Source organism: Salvia hispanica, chromosome 5 (assembly GCF_029641045.1).
Source record: "Salvia hispanica isolate PSC_SH4W2 chromosome 5, Shi_PSC_v1, whole genome shotgun sequence".
Taxonomy (NCBI): Eukaryota; Viridiplantae; Streptophyta; class Magnoliopsida; order Lamiales; family Lamiaceae; genus Salvia; species Salvia hispanica.
Genome location: NC_142696.1, coordinates 34,527,762 through 34,542,385, shown reverse-complemented (window position 1 = coordinate 34,542,385; position 14,624 = coordinate 34,527,762). Strand labels below are relative to the sequence as shown.

The 14,624-nt window shown below is 36.0% G+C and overlaps 1 pseudogene; it reads left to right on the top strand.

The window, feature by feature from the left end:
• Positions 1–6,858: 6,858 nt before the first annotated feature.
• Positions 6,859–7,922, top strand: LOC125189469 (heme oxygenase 1, chloroplastic-like; annotated as a pseudogene).
• Positions 7,923–14,624: the final 6,702 nt, after the last annotated feature.

Here is a 14,624-nt window from a genome sequence, read left to right as displayed (position 1 = left end):
CTCCTTTCGTCCCACGAGAAATATACACTCTTTTCTTTTTAGTCCGTTCCATAAGAATATACACATTCTAATTTTAGAAACTCTTCTTTCTAATAAAAAGGCAAAGAGTAATAATTATAGTACTATATGTCTTTTATAAACACTCATTTTTCGACTAAAAGAGTATATGAGAATGTATTATACCTTGTTCAATAGGAGTATATAATTACCTTTTCTCCATACAAAGATATACTCATATAATAGGTATACATTTTTCAATTCACCATTTTCATAATTCACTATTTTTTACAAACTCTCTATATTATTCTCTTTTTTACTTTATAACTACTCCACTTTAACTATTTATCATCATTTTTATAAAACGAGTGCAAAAAAGTAAATGCGACTCCTAATAATTGGGACGAAGGTTGTATATATTTTTAAGAGATAGACCTTCTCAAATTAAACATTTGCGGTGGGATCCTCTGCTGTGCATTTCAGCACAGCAGCCCCTGCTGCTCCATACAAACTATTAAAATAATATATTTTTACTTAACGTATTTTATTTAGTTTCCTTATTTATTTTATTTTTTTGTGTGGAGCAGGCTGCTGTGGAGAATCCTCATTCTTAAACATTTACACTTAAAAGATGCTCGTCGAGTTTGATTTGATGTAGGATCGAGTCTGGTATCTGTGATCATTCTTCTAGGATTTTAATTAAGTTTGTCTGTAATAAAGTACAACTACTACTGTAAATAAGTCGTCGTGTATTATTTTGAGGATTTTAGAGATAAAGTTTAGTTCAATTGTTTTGTTGTGGCCTTTTTGATGGATGACCACTTAATCATAAGAGGAGTATAGTGTCTTTTAATTAATTTATTTTTGATTACCTAATTTTATTTTCTTTATTATTATCGAGTCAAGGGTGCAATATGTTTTATACTATGTTGGATATTAGTGAATTACTGGTATACCCGCTTATCAGTTTGTCTTAAAACCAGTTTTAAAAAATTACCATTATTTGAAGAAAAATATTCTGCCCCGTTTTTAGAACTTGACGACGATTAATTAGTTAGTGAGAAAATATTCAGTGTTTCTCCTCCCCGAACACTAAGTTAGGGGATGAATTCAAGATTTCAAGTAGGATCATATAGGAAATTATTATCAATTTTTATAAAAAAAATTTAATTATGGCTTAATAATAAAGTTAAACCCATGCAATGAGTTCCATGGATGTCATTTGATACTGAAGAGTACCTCGAAAGATGAACCTGTGTAATAAATAGCATGATTCGATTTATATACTCCACAATTAATGCATTGGTAAATCCAACTTTCAATTAACTCAGTTCTAATTTTGGGCTTCGGGAAGAGTAAGATAAAGTCATCGAAAGAATAACAAATCTACAATATTAATCTTTGGTAACTCTCACTTTTATTTTATTTTACTTTTTCCCATTCTGATCCTTTCATCCAAAAAAATAATTTTAATGAAAAATTGTTAAAATATATGAAAAAAAGAAAAAATAAATAATATAAATAAAATAATAAAGAAAAAAAGAAAAAGTAAGTAAAATATGAAAGATAGGAAAAAAGTAAGTAAAGAATGCCAAAAAAAACTTTCTATTTTTTGAAATCTGACTATTTTTTTCGGACATCCCAAAATGACAAAATAAGACTATTTTTCGCGGACGGATGAAGTATTAATTAATCTTTTTTCATATAGAAAAATACTCATTTGCCATTTAGGTTGTAAACTTGTAATCCATCAGTGTAATTGACTTTATTAGTGTGTTTGGTTCATGAGATTTAATCCCACAATTTAATCCTAGATAAATAATCATGAAATAATTAATCATAGTTAACCCCCTACGACTAAAATAATCTCACAACTCAATTCTAGATATATTTTATTATTATTTAATCCAAGAAACCAAACACCACCTATATCTATTGTTTTAGTCATAAGAGCATCCCCATCCGTGCTCTTATAAGAGCACGGAAATAGGCCCGAACCCACTTTTACTCCTTATCCTTAGCTAAGAGCACAACACTCACATCCGTGCTTTTAGCTAAGGACAAGCTCAAGGGTCCCACCATTCTATTATTCAATTTAACTAAAAACATTTCCACAATATTAAAATGCATTAAAAATACCCGAAATACTATTACAAATTACAAAATAATTAAAAATTACATAATTCAAATCCTAAAAATTAAAAATTACATAATTAAAATCCTAAAAATTAAAAATTACACAATTAAAATCCTAAAAATTAAAAATTACACAATTAAAATCCATAAAATTAAAAAGATGCACTACTCGTTGCCGAATTTCGCCCAAATGTGATTGATTAGATCTTTTTGTAGCTCAGTGTGGGCTCTTGTATCGCGCATTGTGCGTCTTCTTTCGATCCTCTCGTTCACCGTCGTATGCACACCTCGGCGTGGGGAGACCTCGCGGTTAAGCTTCCGACTTCATCCTCGTCGTAAAAGTTAGCCGCCCTCGGTCCTTCGTCGGCTATAATCATGTTGTGCAAGATAATACACGTGTACATGATGTCGGCGATATTCATAACGTATCAAAGCCGAGAAGGGGACTTCACAATGTTGAATCGGCCTTGAAGGACACCAAAAGCTCTTTCGACGTCTTTCCGAGCAAACTCTTGACATTGCGCAAAAAGAATCCGTCTTTGCTCTTGTGGATTGCTGAACGACTTCACAAAAGTCGACCACCTTGGGTAGATACCATCGGCGAGATAGTAACCCATGTGGTATGCATTTTCGTTGACGATGAAGTCGATCACCTGTGCTACACCATTCAAAACATCATCAAAGAGTGGTGAAGAATATAGCACGTTCAAGTCGTTGTTGGATCCGGAAACACCGAAATATGCATGCCAAATCCATAGGCGGTAGTCGGCGACCGCTTCAAGGATAAACGTTGGGCCGCCGCCTTTGTGGCCGCTTAAGTATTGCCCCCTCCAAGCAGTCGGACAATTCTTCCACTTCCAATGCATACAGTCAATGCAGTCTAGCATACCGGGAAAACTGTGGACTGTTTCGTGAAGACGAAGCAACCGTTGACAATCGTCGGTGGTGGGTGCCCGAAGGAATTCCTCGCCGAAAGCAGAATGAAGGCCGTGGCAAAAACTCTTGAGGCATAGGATTCCAGTTGACTCACCGACATGCAAATACTCGTCGAAGAGGTCAGCCGTTGCCCAGTAGCAAGTTGTCGGATGGCACAAGTACACTTTTGCAACGCCGTGAGACTTTGCCGACCGGTTGCGTCTGCACCTTCTTGAAAGTATTCAACGCAGGTGGACAATGTGTTGACAATACACATAAATATCCGTTTTGACATGCGAAAACGGCGCCGAAAGTAATCTTCTGGATACCGCGGTTGGTCGGAAAAATAGTCGGCAACGAGCCTTTCTTGGGCTCCCTCTCGATCACGAGGGATGTAGCGACGTTTTGCTCTAGTTGGTTGAGGAGGAGGGGCGGGGGTATTGGCGGCGACATAGGCTTCATAGGCGGCACGATATTGTTCATAATAATCTTGTTCTTCGCGCTCCGCTTCCGCAATGAGATTGGTGAAATCCATTTTTGAATTTTTTAGAGAGAATTTGGGTGAGTGAGGAAGATGTAGATAATTTAGTATGAAAAAGTATGAATGAGAGATAATTTGATGTGAAAAGTGGATGATAAATGTGTGTATTTATAGATGATTTTGGGATTAAAAAAAATCACAAAAATCCAAAAAAAACGTCCATAAACGGCTCTATTTTTTGGGAATCCAAAAATATATATTTTTAATTTTTTGGTATTATTTCGAATTATTTATGATTTTTTTTTAAAAAGAAAAATCGAATTTGCCAACGGCTAAGCCGTTGGCCAATCAGGACGTGCCACGTAGGACTGCTCAGCGGCACGGACGTGCTCTCAGCTAAGAGCAGCGCCGTGCCAGCGGCACGGACGGACGCCGCCTGCTCAGCGGCATGGACGGACGGACGGAAAATAAACAACCGCTGCGAAAGCTCTAAGGCTCGTAACATTTGTTACTAAAAATCACAAGTTAAGCAAATAAATATCTTAATCATTTTGAATGATCAATCCTGCTTACAGTCGATTGTCAACTTCAAAATAAATTGAATGTTGTAAAACAAAGAAATAGAAATGAAAAAGTTTATTAGACACGGATGAAGTATCGCAAAATAGGATAGCAAATTCACGCGGATCTGTTTGACCTAGATGACCGAATTGAGATCGGCCAAAATGAATAAACACCCGTTTACATTTTTTTTCATAGAATTTCCTCCTCAGATCTCAGATGAGTTAGAGCATCCGCATCGCTGACTCGATATGGGCTCGGTCTCGTCTCGACGAGACGAGCCAGCATCGAGACAGCGTTGCGAAGCTCGTCTCGTCTCGACGAGATGAGACATCTCGTGGCGCGACGCATCTCGGCGAGGTCGGCCTCGAGCTGGCGAGATGACGCGCGCGCCCACGTGGCGCGCGCTGGAGCATGGCGTGACGCCCACTCGCCGGCCCGCGAGTGGGCGTCGGAATTATGACGTAATAATTTTGATTTTTTTTTATAAATTCGAAAAATTCGAATTTAATTATAAAAAAAAAAAAATTCAAACGGTCAAATGACCGTTGGGAACATACAGTCGAATTTTTATTTTTTTTTTCTTTTATTATTCTATAAATATACTCCATACTCCATTCACCATTTTACACACAAACACTACTCTCATTCCTCTTCCATTTTACGCACAAACACTACTCTCATTCCTCTTCCATTTTACGCACAAACACTACTCTCAAATTGTTGAAAAAATGTCCGACGATGGAAACTCCGGCGGCGGCGCTCCGGCGGGTTCGACTTGAACTCGTTCGACGATTGGGCGAGCATGTACAACTGTTTGGGTACTCCCGGTTCGTCGCCGGGCACCCAAGGCTCGACCACCCCGCCGGCGTACCAAACACCACATTTTGATGTGGATGCATACTATCGTCCCTTCCCCCCCAGAGGTACGGGCAATCGCCGGGATTATCCCAAATTTCGGAGATTTTTTTGGCGCCTGAACGCAGTTTGCCCGACTGGCCAATTGGTGGAGGCTCCGGCTCCGTCTCCGCCTCCGACAGGATCAGCCTCAGGCTCGGCGTCAATGCCGAGGAGGAAGAGGAAGAAGAGGTTGTGGGAGACGACACCCGTCATCCATACAGCCAAGACGAGACGTTGACTCTGTACGACGCTTGGATCAGCGTCTCGTACGATCTTGTCGTCGGGAATCAACAAATCCACAAGTGTTTTTGGCTAAAAGTCACCGAAGTTTACAACGCACGAAGGCCGAAGAAGATCGTTGCCCGCAACGTGAAGAAGCTCTGCAGTCATTGGGACCGATGCGACAGAGATGTCAAAAAATTTTGCGCGATATACAGGGGAGAAGAGGCGAATTATCAGAGCGGAGCCAGTGGAGCCGACATTCTGAGAGCGGTGTTGCGGGTCTTCAAAGACGACGTCGGCAAAGATTTCAAGCTTGTCGATGTTTGGTCGCAAGTCCACCACCTTGAAAGGTGGGCTTACGATGTCGAGTCGGGCTCGAAACGCACGAAGCACACGACGCGTGCCCACTACTCGTCTAGTGATGGCGGCGAAGGCAACACCTCACGTGAGGGCACGCCAACCGATGATGCAGGGGGGTCTTCTTCCGGTACACGACATCGGCCACAAGGGAAAAGGGCGGCGAAGGCGGCTAGAGCGATGGGGAGAGGGAGGGGCCGCGGCGAATCAAGCCAGGCGGGCGAGGGCTCGGGCTCCGGTACGGGCATGGGCTCGCACACCCTAATGTCCATGTACCTGGTTGCCACGATGGCGGACCTTTAAAAAATGACTCCTGGCCAAGTTTCAGCCCATATGGCCGGAATTGAGTATATGAGAGCTCAACTTGGTATAGGTGCACCGTCGACTTCGGGGAATGATGATTTGCCGGCGGAGTAGTTTTTATAGTTTAATTTAGAGTATTTTAATTATGTATTTTCTTTTTATTTTTTAGGATTCTAAATTATGTATATTTTTTTTATTTTTTAGGCTTTTAAATTGTACTCCCTCCGTCCCAAGGAAGATGACCCCTTTCTTGGGCGGCACGGGATTTTATGCAGTTATATTTTGTGTGGTAAGAGGAGAGAGTAAAGTAGAGAGAGAGAATAAAATAGAGATAACGGTGTTTCCATTTTAAGTAATGGGTCATCTTGATTGGGACAAACCAAAAAGGAAAGTGAGTCATCTTCAATGGGACATTGGGACAGGGGAGTAATATTTATTTTATTTTAATGAAGTGTGTTTTTATTAATTGAATTTGTTGGAATTAAAAATAAAAAATAAAATTAAATGAATAGTTAAGAGATGGTTAAGAGATGGTTAAGAGATGGAGGGATGCAGGTGTTGTCTCTTAGTTAAGAGATGAGCTGAAAAGTACAGTGGGGCCCATGAATAGTGAAGAGATGAGACGGTTAAGAAATGGATACGAGACAGCGTTGCGGATGCTCTTATTAACTCTACCAAATATGTACTTAAATTTAAAAGTTATATATTCCCCCCCTACCATAACATGAGTTCTATATAGTTTAGGCACGAATTTTAAGAAATATAAAAAAAAGTTTGATTATATAAGTTAGTGGAACGTGAGTCTATCTTGTATATATTAATTTTATAATAAAATATCAATGATATAAATCGATGGAATGTGGGATTTATTTATTTTTTTTTTATAGAAAAAGGATCTACACGTAGTACTCCAGGAGTAGTACTTTACTATATAAGTTCATGCTTTGCTCATTCTTAACTACTACTACTACTATTCTTGGTTGGCTATGGCTTCCATGATCTCCCTATTCAACAAACCCCCTCAACCGATGATAAATACCTCGAGCTTTGTTATCCGCCAAGAAATGGAAGATGGTGGTGGTTTCAGCAGGGGCTAAATCTGGGAAGAAATTCGCAGATGAGATGAAAATGGCAGCGATGAAGCTGCACAAGAATAAGCCAGGGGAGAAGGAGCCGGCCGGCCTTGGTATCGCTACATGGGAGCCTACTCTTGAAGGCTACTTGAGCTTCTTGGCAAATACTAAGTTGATTTATGAAGCTCTCGAGAACATTGTCGACCAAGCTGTCTTCCCTCACTGTGAGTTATATTTATTCATACTCCATTATTCTACATCGATTATGTGTATAGAATATATAGAATTGTGGTGTAGAGTTTATAGACTAGATCAATAAGTTGTTTCTCATGACAGACTAGTATTTTGAGATGAGTTTTCGTGTTTGATCTAAATCATTATGGATACAGATGCAGAATTGAGGAAGACAGGGCTGGAAAGGTCAGAGAGAATTGCAAAAGACATGGAGTGGTTTGAAGAACAAGGTTATGCTATCCCACAAGCATCATCTGTTGGAATAAACTATGCTCAATACCTTTATGAGTTGTCTGAAAACGAACCGCACGCCTTTCTTTGCCATTTCTACATGATTTATTTCGGTCACACTGCCGGTGGTAGGATGATCGGTAAAAAGGCCAGCCAAATTCAACTAGATTTGAGTGTATATATATATGGATAGATATTACTTATAAATTTGGTTACGACTAGCTAGGTGGAGGAGAAGATTCTCAATGGTAAGGAATTGGAGTTCTACAAATATGAAGGAGAGCTGCCACAACTACTGCAGAATGTTCGAGATAAGCTCAACACACTTGGGGAAGTACGTACGAATTAAGTACCTATAGCAGTATTCCACTTAATTTACATTGAATTAGTAATTACTTGTAATTAGTTTAAACATGCAGAGATGGAGTAGGGAAGAGAAGAATCGATGCCTTGATGAGTTTCAGAACTCTTTCAAATTCGGGGGCGATATCCTCCGTCTTGTACTCCATTGATCACACTACATGAATTGATGCACTTCCTTTAAATGAATAAATGTCATCTATATGTGTACGGACTATGTTATTGTGTGACACAGTTCAACTGAAAGAAACCTTCCACAACAACACCAAATGATTCATACTTTGTGCTGAAGACTTTGAATGGAATGAAAGCATGTCATGAAAAGTGGAAAATTGATTACCTAATTTTGATTCTATTAATTATGAACATGATATTGAAAAATCGACTTGAATCCAATTTGAAATCATCATCATCATTTTGACTAATATGGGAAGGACATAAATACAAAAAGACAAGACTAGACATGCACAAACACATTAATTTATCAGAGCTTTCGGAATATAAGTTTCAATTTTGGCATTTGAGATTAAATTTGTTGACCTTTCAGAATATGGAGATGAGGCATACGAATTTTTCAGAATAAGGGATTTTTTTATCTTTTTATCTTTTTTTCTCTTCTTTTCCTTATTATTCCCCTTACAAAATACTCCCTCCGTCCCAAGTTATTTGAGCTGTATATATTCCATTTTGGTTACATCAAATTACTTGAGTCATTTTTCTTTTTGGCTAAAAATAAAATATCTAATTGCACCTATTTTATTCTTCCCTCTTACTTTATGAATTTGTCTATTTTATTTAATTCACTAAACACAACTTTCTTAAATCTTATACCGAAAATAAACGCCTAAAGTAACAAGGTTGAGAGGGAGTATATGATTGGACAACACTACCCACAATAGAATTTGAAAACCCAATTCTGAAAAGTTGGTATCGTAAATCCCAATTCTGAACCTTCTACCACCGCCCCGCCTTCCTTCTCCTCTTCCTCCCCGCGAGTTCTACAAATTCTGGTGTCACTCTGATTTTGAATCCATTCCTCTACAGCTACTGTTTGGTGGTCCAATCCATTAGTATCACTATGCTTACATCTTTTCGGGTAGGGAAACCCCCAATTTTTTATGTTTTAGTTAATGCAGATTCAATGTTTGAAAATTAAAATTCTTTAGTACTCCCTCCGTCCCAGAGAAGTTGGCATACTTTGAAAATGGCACAGGATTTTAGGAGGTTTTGTTTTGTGTGTTAAATGGAGAGAAAAAATATAATTTTTATATTCATGTGAGATAGAACTTTTTCCAAAAAGGGAAATGTGACATCTTTTGTGGGACAAACTAAAAAGGAAAGTGTGCCAACTTCTCTGGAACGGAGGGAGTACTAGATAACGAACAAAATCATGGATTTAATTTCGGAGTTGAATTTTCAAAGTGTTACCGTGGGATAGTTTGGTCCATTCATATATTTTGTAAAGGAAATAACAAGAGAAAAGGCCCAAAAACCCATGTGAAAAATTCATGTTCCTTAATCCCATATTCAAATTGAGAACTATAATCCAAAATTTATCTTAATTTAGTACACTTTATCATTAAACAAATTAAAGAATAGTATGTTATACTATATGGATTTTGATACAAATTAAAGAATAGTATGTTATACTATATGGATTTTGATTGGAGCAGTGATAGACGTACGTAAATTCTACGTACATAATTGGATATTTTAGGTATTTCATCTTATAAATCGATTTATAATTTAAATTAATTTTAAATAAATTAGCATATTACATGTTTCTCCTTTTAAAATAAATAAGCTAGAAAACGTGAGAGTATTTTTCTCTCCTCCCTCGCTCGTCTCTCCTCTCTCCTCCCCATATCTCCTAAAATCGTGTGAGCAGTTTCACTCTCTCTATCTCCCCTTCTCTACTACTCTCCTCTTCCATGTTTTCTCTAGCTCCTCTCTCTTCTGCATTTTTGCTAAGAAATGTGTGTGCAATTTTCTCTCATTCATCTCTTCTGCATTTCTCTAGTATTTGCTAAAATCGAGTTTACATTATTTATCAAATTCTTTTTCCTTGCCTACTATCTTCAATATTGAGATCATGGTGTTTTAAACGCACAAAGTATTTTTTTTTTTAATCAAATTTTTTAAACGCACGAAGTTGAGTATGTAAAACATGGTGCATTTTATTTTATTTAGTGATAGTACTATAATTTAATCTAATACTGCTAGATTTCAACGTAATTTAAAATAGTTACAAATTATAATTGTGATAGTATTATATATTGTTCGTGTGTTTTGTTTTTTTGTCGTACACTATAAAAATTAGATTAAGTCTATAGATAAAGATATATTATAAAATTAAATTTAACTTATAGTAAACTAAAATATTGACAACTACGAAATTCTAATGATGCTATAAATATCGTTAGTATATCTTTACTTTTAAGTCTAACTACAATATGAAATCTTTTGTATATTTTGCTTATTTTATTTAATTTATAATTAATTAAATTTTGTAATAATATAGTAATAAGAAAGTAAAAAGTTAACTACATCCAATTCTATTTTCAGTCTCTCTGTTATAAATGCAGTGCCAAATGAAAGTTCTAATTGATTTCAAAGATTTAGTGGACTTTTTTATTATAGTTTACATTGAAACTTTTTATTATCCTAATAACAAATATATGCATAGCTCATCGAATAAATATTGTAGACATTAATAAAGTTAAATGTGCCAATAAGTCAAAAAATATAAGTAAATTTAATTTCAAAATTATATTTTAATTAAAATTCGATTGTTTGATACATTTAATTTCTTTATCATCCATTAAATTTCATCATGGTGTATCAACTTTAACGCAAGTAGTAACAATCATTACATTTTTATGTAGTTTCTATCATGTATCTCACGTATCCTTATTTTGAGTATTCCATCCGTCCAATAATAAATGTCACACTTTCTTTTTTATTGTGTCCCACAAAAGATGTCACAGTTTTCTTTTCTGAAAAAAGTTTTCTCTCACATTAATATAAATATATTATTTTCTCTTTCCACCTAACACACAAAATAACATCTCCTAAAATCTTGTGTCATTTTCCAACTATGTCATCTATTATGGGACGGAGGGAGTATAGAATTAAATATTTATAAATTTAATACTCCCTCCGTCCCACTTTAAGAGTCCCGGTTGAGTTCGGCACGGGTATTAAGAAATGTAAAGGAAAGTTGGTGAAAAAAGATAGTGGAATATGAGTCCTACTTTTTTATATTAATTTTATATTAAAATATGAGTGGAAAAAGGTTAGTGGAATGTGGGGCCTAATACCATTTATGGAATATTTCAACCGGGACTCCTAAAATGGGACACCCAAAAATGATAAACCGGGACTCCTAAAGTGAGACGGAGGAAGTATATTTTTATAATAAAATGAATAATATATTAATATTCAAGTAGCTAGCTAAAACTTCAGTGAATAGTTCAGCAAAATAACTACTTCGTTTTTATGAATATATAAAAAATTAGTAAAAATAAAATTATTTTATTGTGAGCTTGTTTTATGGAGTAATATTATCTTTTTTTTTTAATTATAAATATTGTCGTCTAATGATCTCAGATAGCAGGACAAATTCAATTAAATAAAAAAGGGAGCAACTTTTTTGGTCCACGAACTTTGTCAAAGTATCATTTTAGGTCCGTGAACTTTGAAAATATCATTCGAGGTCCGTCAACTATGGGTATATATCAATCAAAATACTTTTTTACTATTTCCAAGTTTTTTTCGAACGAAAACCTTCCATACTTTTAAGGGTACATATTTTTAATAAACTTATCACATACTCATACTTTTTATAAATATCTTTACTATATATTTTTGACGAATTTTCTAAATACAATTTGATAATATTGAATATTGATACTCGTAAAAATTAATGGCATAGTCAATACATGATACTTGAATATTGATAAATATCTTTACTTTTATAATTAAAGAATTTTAAAATATTTTTGAAGTATAGATACTCGTACATTAATGTCACAGTAAAGATATTTATCAATATTCAAGTGTCGTCTATTAACTTGGACATTAATTTTTACGAGTATCCATACCTTAAAAATATTTTTAAATTCTTTAATTATAAACATTTATAGAAGCAACTTTTCTTGCATGCCACAAAATTAGTGAAAATATTAAAGGGAAAATTATATTTAGAAAATTTGTCAAAATATATAATAAAGATATTTATTATAAAAATATGAGTATATGATAAGTTTATTAAAAATGTGTACCCTTAAAGGGTTTGAGGGTATTTTCGTCTGAAAAAACTTGGAAATAGTAAAAAAAGTACTTCGATTGATATTAACCCATAGTTCACGGACCTAATATGATACTTTGACAAAGTTCGTGAACTAAAAAAGATGTTCCGTCTAAATAAAATGACTATAACTAAATAAGTCTATAATACTAATAAAAATAATGAGCTATGAATATTATAAAACCCTCCATTTAATCGATGGTTTTAGCAAATGGCCCAATTATAACAAAGGAGAAAAATAGAGCATCAAATAGGGCTGACCCAATAAATGTTATGGGCTGCAGAACTCGGGCCCAAATGATGTATATGGGCTTAGCTTCAATGGCAAAATTGAGACACTCAAACGGGAGAATCGAAATCGAATCAATCCACTCGATCTTTTGGATTTGGAAGAGCCTCAACAAATTGTATCCATCCTTGTCTCAACTCATCGAAGTAGAGATAAGTGCCATAGAGACAGACAACCTGTGCAACTCTTGTTGCAATTCTAAGCATGTTCTTTCGAAGTGGGATGTTGAGAAGCTGCTCCACCTGTGACATTCAAAACCATGAAGTTATGTCAAGACGAGACGTTCAAAATTGCAACGTACAAAAGGCCAGAGAATTTGAAATGACCAAGTAATTTGCAAATGGCACAGAATCTTTTACCTCAACATGTTGTTTCCAGTTGTTTTGGATTCCTGGTACGTGAGCCTTCCCCACAACAGCAACGACTGATTTATGCTGGCGTGCGGCTTCTAGTAATGTGAAGGACATATATTTGTATAGTGTACACAATATATTGAGGATGATCAAACATGCATATTACAATGAGATGAAGAATTTAAAAAACAAACTAGTCCCGCTCATCGATTCTAATTTTTGAACCGATAGGATCTTGCTTGGTCTGCTCACAAATCACTTGTTTCACCATGTCAGCATCAAACTTCCGAGTCTTTTGTGCCTCCTCCACCTACATAAAGCAAAAGTGAGCCTTTTAACATTAGAAAGTAACATCACCTCTACAAGATAATAGTCTATGACTCCCTCCAACCCTAAAAAATAGTTCATTTTACCTATTTTTGCCATTTGGTCCGTCCCTCAGAATTAGTTCAGTTTCTGATTTGGAAAAAAATTCATCACACTACACTACTAATGAAGTGGGTTCATTGTCCAGTAACACTACATCAACTACTTTTCTCTCATACTTCACCAGTTTGGCATTACAACTCGTGTCGTCCCCAAAGTCTAATTTTAGGTGATGGATGAAGTATCTTTCAATATTTTACTCATTCCATAGTGAAGAAATAGCTTCCTTTTACCATTTTAGTTCGTCCCACACATTTAGTCTTCTTTCAATTTTCGGAAACATTTTCACCACACATAACACAACTAATAAGGTTGGTCCCTATTTTCAGGCGATGGAGGGAGCATAAGGTAAATAAGAATACCTTCTCTAAGAGATCTTTCGGCAAAAAAACGTTTGTTCCTATTGTATGTAGCAGGAAGATTGGCCAAATAGACGTGTTGGCCCAATGTCTCAAATTTGTAATCTATCACCAAAAGAAAAAAGTAGAAACTAAGAAGTGATGTGCGGATGATTTTCTAGCTATAAGCAGTGGAAAGGGATAAACGAAAGAAGAGAAATAGCTCACCTCTATAGGTCTATCACCAAGTATGACCTTGGCACCATATTTTGTTGCTTTGATATATGCCGCACGAACATCTCCACCGATCACAGCATTATTATATTTACGAAAATACTAGAAAAAGACAGACTATGGATATGTATGATAAAAGATGTATCTCTGTTAAGTGCGTAGATGGAAAAATGAATCATACCTTAGCAGCAGTTGTTGAGATTATCCACCTCATGTGGAAGCAGCCGCTATAGTTGAAAATATTGTGAAGAATAGCCAACAAAGGTTGACTAAAATGGTGAATCAGAGTTGCAGCAATTTATTGCAAATCTGCAGCTTTGAAATTCTCTCACATATGTGAAGCTATAGGTCGGTTGTAGAGTAAGCTATAGGAGTGGAAATTTGCAGCTCATTCCTCCTATAAGTAGAGATGCAATTCGTCGATGAAGAGCAGTGCAAGAGCTGAAAATCACATCAGCTAGTGAGAGAGAGCAAGAGAGAGTTTCGGTGAGTGCATTTTGAGAGAAGAAAAAGTGAGGAAAAATTCCTATCTCCCTTGAAATTGTAGCTCACTCCTCTTGTGTGTATTCCAAGTTATTCAACTTGAGATTTGTGTTTCCCCTATAGAGTGTAGGGAGAATTTGTAAGCCTACTATATACATAGTGGAAGATTTAGACTTCGGTCTCGTGGTTTTTCCCGATTTGGGTTTTCCACGTAAAATTCTCGTCTCACATTTTATTCTACACCAAATTTATTTTCCTAGGTTTGGTCCCATTATTTAATCCAGCAAGAGGGAAAAGAATTATCCTGGTTCCGCTGCGCAAGTATCAATTTATTTTTGATACTCTTTGATCATTATCACCACTTTTCCCAACAAGTGGTATCAGAGCCACCATCGTGGTTCTGAGGCGGATTAAAAATGGAG